The following is a 6,282-nucleotide window of genomic DNA, read 5'->3' as shown; positions in this document are numbered from 1 at the left end:
TATATGAAGTATTATTTCTTTTATTTGTATGACTTTTTGCTTATATTTTAAACAAGTATTGCTTTTTTATATTCCTGACACTACCTTTCCTAGAGTAGCTACTAGGAATATTATCAACATTTATCTCAAGTTTTCATCAGATACATCTTGTGAGAATTTCTGTATGTTACAAGATTTATCACTACCACCACACATTATATATATATGGATTACTTTCTTTGAGCATTAGGAAAATAATTATAATTCTCTGATTAATCTGATGCATGTTTGTTTGATGCACTTTCCAAACTAATGTAAAGTCTCTTTTCAATAGAGAAGGCAAGGAATCCTTCACCTGACAGGAATTCTCAGATAACAAACTTTGCTTTTTGTTAACCATAGAGAAGCAAGGATGTAAATTTGTCCCAGGTATTTGTACACATACCTTTAATTGCTTTGAGCCTCATAAGGTATTGCTCTGAGAGATCTCAGAAGAATTTCATCTGCTTAATGGTGGTAATTTAAGATAAAACCTGCCTTTACTTATGTCCATTTAACTCCACTGAACCCTCATTGAATCCTGCTGTTCTATCTTCATTTCTTCACTGAAGTCAAAGTGGCAAGCAGTATAAATGAGGGCAGAATATGGCCTTTATTCTGTAAACTACTGGAAGAACTGGAGACTCAGGCATGGTCTCCAGCCAGTACCTCATGTTAGATTTGTGTAGAGACAAAGTGACACTTGTGGAGAGAGTTTGAAAATATCCTCAAACTTGCCAAACTCCTTATTTAATCCTATAAACAATAAAATACATCAGATTTAAACTTGTTCATGGTTTTGGCTGAAGTCTTCATCTTTTGTTAATCTTAAAACCTAAATAGGAGGGTGTGATGGTGCACCCCGTAAGGCTTTATGGAAATATGCTTATGAATATATATATGACATAACTGGAATATGTTTCATGCTACATATGCCATGTAACATATCTATGTAAAGGTTATGATCTACTGAATATATTCATCCTATTTGTATGCATGTGTCATTGTTGTATTTGAAGTTATGAATATTGGCTGTATACTTGTTTGATTTTAAATAACCTTAGTAAGGCATTTGGTCAGCTTCTTTAGAAAGGAATTTACAAGTTAAGTGCCCCATCAAGAAGCACTTAACGCACAATGGATCTTGGAAGGCTCCAATCCACATAAGAAGTCTTCCTGGAGACATTCAAGATAGCATGTGGGTGATGGCTGTTGCCTGTAAAAACTGAGTCATGCATGGACATGTGACTTGCCCATGTGACTCCAAAACTCCATTTTGCAGCTGGATTCTACACGGGGGAGGGGTGTCCATCCACAAGAAAAAGTCTGTTTAAACTCCTGGGAGACCCCTCTGTTTTGTCTTCAGCTGGCTCAAGAGAGAGCCTCTCCACCCCCAAGGGTACCTGAAAGAAACTGGAACGAAGGACAGTAACTATGGGGGGTGTGAGTGATTGCTGGATCCTGACTATAAGGTGACTAGTCTGCAAAAGGAAGCTTACTGGAATTCTTCTGAGGTTGAGATTTTTATCTGTATTCAGTTTTCTTACTGAATTAGACATAGACTTGTGTGTTCTATTTTATTTTGCTTGGTAATTCACTTTGTTCTGTCTGTTACTACTTGGAACCACTTAAATCCTACTTTCTGTATTTAATAAAATCACTTTTAACTTATTAATTAACCCAGAATATGTATTAATACTTGGAGGGGCGGGGGGGCAAACAGCTGTGCTTATCTCTCTATCAGTGTCATAGACGGTGAACAATTTATGAGTTTACCCTGATTAAGCCTTATTGGTTTATTTGGGGTTTGGACCCCATTGGAGTTGGGCATCTCAGTGTTAAAGACAGGAACACTTCTTAAGCTGCTTTCAGTTTAAGCCTACAGCTGTTAGGGGACGTGGTTCAGACCTGGGTCTGGGTTTGCAGCAGGCTAGCAGATCTGGCTCAAACCAGGCAGGGCACTGAGGTCCCAAGCTGGGCGGGCAGGGAAAGCAAGGGCAGAAGTAGTCTTGGCACATCCATTGGCAGCCCCACGGGGGTTTCTGTGATCCAACCCTTCACAGAGGGGTGTTTTATACAATGAAGCATTACATTCTTTATTATTAATTGAAATAAATAACAAAGAAACTGAGTCTTAAAAGGCATAATAGGATACCAGGAGTGTCAAGTTAAAGCCAATTGAAAATAAAATCTGGTGGATTTAGGTCTGTGTAATTATAAATTTCCAAATATTTTGTTCATTAATCTTTCAACAATTCAAAGTATTTATAGTTTTTAAAAGCAATGTTTGATCTGTTTTACCTCTTCTTGATGATGACCAATGGTCTGAATCTTTCATGCAATACATTGCTACCTTTTAAAAAAATGAATGAGCTGCTTGATGATACCAAATTTGTACATCTGTAATGGCAGCAAGCAGCTGTGGGAAGAAGAAAATAAATGAGTGATAATGTCTAAATGGGGAAGGCTGATCAAGAGCAGCGGGGAAAAAGCGGGGGTGGGGAGAGGAAGTGACAGTGAAGATTCACTGACTCATATGATTGACCTCTTTTTATGTTGCTAACATGGTTCTTTATCCTCCTTCTTGATCTGTCTCCGGTGTTTGACAGTCTTGCCTTTTTATGCTTTTTCTTCTCTTGACCCCTCTTGCTCTGCATTTTCATGTTTCTCCTCCTGCCTTGCTGATACCTCCTCCAATATATGTTTTACATGGGCCTCATCTTCCTCTCTTCATGTATGTGTGCGGCCTTGTCTGCATGAGAAAGTTATACCAGTATAAGCTAAGGTGTGAATTTAAACCAATATCATTTATATTGGTATAATTCCCCTTTTTGGTTTGTTAGGGTGTTGTGGAAGGGATATAAACTAAGCCAAAAATAGCCACTCCTTTCTGGAATAAAAGTGTCCACCTGGGGAATTATTCAGGTATCACTATATCAGTTTACCAATATAATTATACTGGTATAATTGGAAAAATATTCCCAGGTAGATAAGCCTTTCGTTTCCCTGAGAATTCTCTTCTGGATTCCCCACTAGCACCCTTCCCCCTCTCTCTTTCTCTTGTTAAGGAGATTAAGAAAGAGGGAGGAGAAGAAGGAATGTTTGTACAATTTTTGTTGTAAAGAAGTTGGCAACATCCTGGACAAAGAGGAATGCTGTGGAGGAGAAGGGGGCTAGGAAGATGGCTGATCAGGGTGTTTAAAGTGGAAAAAGGTCAAGGCCATTGGACTGGAAGAAAGTTTTAGTTACAGCTTTTATGCTGATAATTCCAGAATCAACCTATCTGCCCCTGACATCCATTTCTTCATCTAATCTTGCATCACTAATGCTTTTCTGATATTTCTTCTCAATTGTCTAGCTGCCATCTCAAATTTAACTCCTCCCAAATTTAATTTCTGCTAATCCCACTTAATATGTCTTTTCTTTTTCCCACTTCTCTGTCTCTTTTTGGCAATTCTACTACCTTTCCATCCTTCTGACCCATACGCTCCCAGACATGTACGGTGAACTTCTGGGCTTATTGAAGTGAATGGCAAAACTGCTGTTGACTTCAATAAAGCCAGGATTTCACCTATAATTTTGACTCTTCTCTCCATTTATCCTCATCGTGTCTTATCACATGTTCTGGTTTAAATATCTCAAAAAATTACCCTTTTTTTATTGTCTGCTAAAATCCTCGTCCACTCCCAGCTCATCTCTTGACTCTCTCACGTCTTATCTCCCTGCCTCTCAATTATCCCCATTCCAATATGTCTAAATAATTTTCTTTTCCCATCTCTCACCCTTCTGGAAATCTTTTTGTCCCTTCTCTCTCGTTCTTAGTAGCCCAAAGACTCTCTTGCTCCTCACTAGTTGTCCTATGATTATGTTTGTCTTTATTTAAATGAGACTACAAATTGTTCTATGTTCTCTAAATCTCTGTGTATATGGCTATCAAAATGGTTCATAATAATAATTGAGATGGTTGGAGAAATAATAAAGGAGACTATATAATTTATTACGAACAACCATGTTAAATCTTACTATAACATCTGGAGATATATAAACCATTATCATTTTAAGTGTCAGATTATAATAGCTGGAGTAAAATGAAGAAATTTAGGAGACCATTTTTTGATGAACACGCAAGCTTCTAATTGCTTTTGAACTTACTGCTATCTTCTTCTAGGCTGTTTAGTAAATAACACTTGTAAAAGTCTTCAGAACACAGTGGGGATATAAATAAAGCAGACCTAGCAGAGTGAAATTCTAACCAGCTTTTATTTCATTCAGTGGTTCTCTTGCTTTAGCATCAGACTTCACAGACCTTTAATTATGACTATAGAGATGGAATAAAAAAACCTCCAAAAAACACAGAACTCCGCTAAAATGAAAATCACTTAATACCAAGTGACAGATGCAGGACTGACAGACTGCCCCTTTTCATCCAGCAAGTAATATTTGTTAAAGTTGAAATACAGAGAGCTGCAACTGGTTGAATAATGATTCCTTGCATTAGTTAAGTGCTGGCATTAAGAGGAGTTTCATTAGGTGAAGTTATAGACAAACAACACTTGGAACCATTCCTTCTCATCACAAATTAAATACAATTGTTGTAAAGTCACTACTCAAGCATTATTTAAAAGGTTTAAGTAGACTTCCCAGGAAGGCTCATTTCCATCCAAATAAAATCCAGCAATGGATAACTCCACCCTATTTGTAATGCCTGGTGGGACACTTAAAGCTTCTGTTGTTTATGAAGTAGTCCAGTGTAAGTAATTTGCCTGGGTAAGAGATCTATAGCTTGTAGGTCAAAGGTCTTGATAGCCTGTGACCCAGAAACAAGAAATGTTCAGTCTTTTTGTGTACACAATGTTTGGCCACTTCAAATCCTTTTGAATAATCATTTGAGAGCCTGTGCTATGCCCTGGCAGCTTTGTGTGAATCTTCTCCAACTGAATAATTGTTTTAAAAATTCCTTTTAAAAATAGCCCCTATCGGAGATAGTTGGGCTGTCCAGAGTTCCTTCTGTGGATCATAAACATCACATTCACCTTAGCAATCAAGGTCTAAGAGGTGAAAAATATCCTTACTTAAGGATGCCATGGGTTAGGTTACCATGTAAAGAGTAGTCAAATCCATGCTGACTTCACAGGCAGTATTTATCTTGAAAACTTTAATGTCCTAAAAAGCATGATGGTTAGTCTGTGAATCTCATTGTATTTCTTGATTTCAGAAGATCTCTTCCTACCTCATGAAGTAGAAATATTTATATATATATATATATTACTAGAGAACAGAAAACTGGTTTGGTTAATTCAGTTACCTCTTGCAGGAAAGGACTTTGCCAACTCTGCCGTTTATCACCTCACTGCAGCTGCTTGGACAGGCAGCAAAGGATATCAGTACAAAAACATGCCAGTATTTTGAGCACATGCCTCAACATTGTGTCATGTATGGTGCTGAGCAACTTCTGAGCACCATTTTAATTCCGACTGACTGTAATTAAAGCTTGCTCACCATCTTGCAGCACCTTGCAGGACTAGGCCCTTTGTTGTTTAGGTGGAGTCTTTGCCTTGTTTCAGATGTCATTCTACATATCTCTGTGGATCAGATCCTACGACTAGTTTAAGCATCATTATGGTGCTCAGTAGCTCTTCAGTTTCATGTATACTGGCTCCACCTAGGGCCAGGCAATTCTGAGGATGGTGATGTGAATATGTGTAAGGATCCCATGTCTTCAGCTGGTTCTATACAGTTGCTAAAGATAGGGACTATCATAAGTGGCTAGTATAGAGGAGCAGAGCATGGCCCTAATGGGAACAACTCATAAATTATTTTGCTGAGATGGCTAATTTTAATTTGCGAGGGATTATCTTCTCCCCCCGCTGCCTCACCAGCCTCCTGGAATGGGGGAAATGTTTGGCTGAACAGCACCTCCTTTAATAGAGTTGTTATCTAGGATTGTTCCCTTTGGACTGCTCAGCCCATTCAGTCTTCCTATCTGTCACTCAGGTGGCAGTGATCCAGCCTTCTCTTTGGTTTCTTAAAGGAAACTCTGTCTGACCCTATATGCATGCTGAAGATGCAGGCATCACAGGTTAGACCCTCTGTCCAGGATGCTACCTGACGTACTGGGATTTCACTAAACCTACCTGCTCCACTAGCCTGGGCTCCCTCTCCTGGTTTTGCTGAATTAGGCTCTCCGGCCTCTGGCAGCACACACACACATGTAGGGACACACCAGCTGTAGAATCATACAGAGTCTGCAAACAGCTCTCTATG

At 38.8% G+C, this 6,282-nt stretch overlaps 1 long non-coding RNA gene across 1 annotated transcript; it reads right to left on the bottom strand.

Moving 5' to 3' along the window:
• Nucleotides 1-2,170: 2,170 nt before the first annotated feature.
• On the bottom strand, nucleotides 2,171-5,869 carry LOC122465503. The gene is made up of 3 exons (XR_006290413.1): nucleotides 5,324-5,869; nucleotides 2,564-2,770; nucleotides 2,171-2,437 (listed from the first exon to the last, which is right to left on the bottom strand). It is a non-coding gene; the product is annotated as an uncharacterized LOC122465503 (long non-coding RNA).
• Nucleotides 5,870-6,282: the final 413 nt, after the last annotated feature.

Source organism: Chelonia mydas, chromosome 4, assembly GCF_015237465.2.
Source record: "Chelonia mydas isolate rCheMyd1 chromosome 4, rCheMyd1.pri.v2, whole genome shotgun sequence".
NCBI lineage: Eukaryota > Metazoa > Chordata > Testudines > Cheloniidae > Chelonia > Chelonia mydas.
This window is presented reverse-complemented; position numbering and strand designations above follow the sequence as displayed.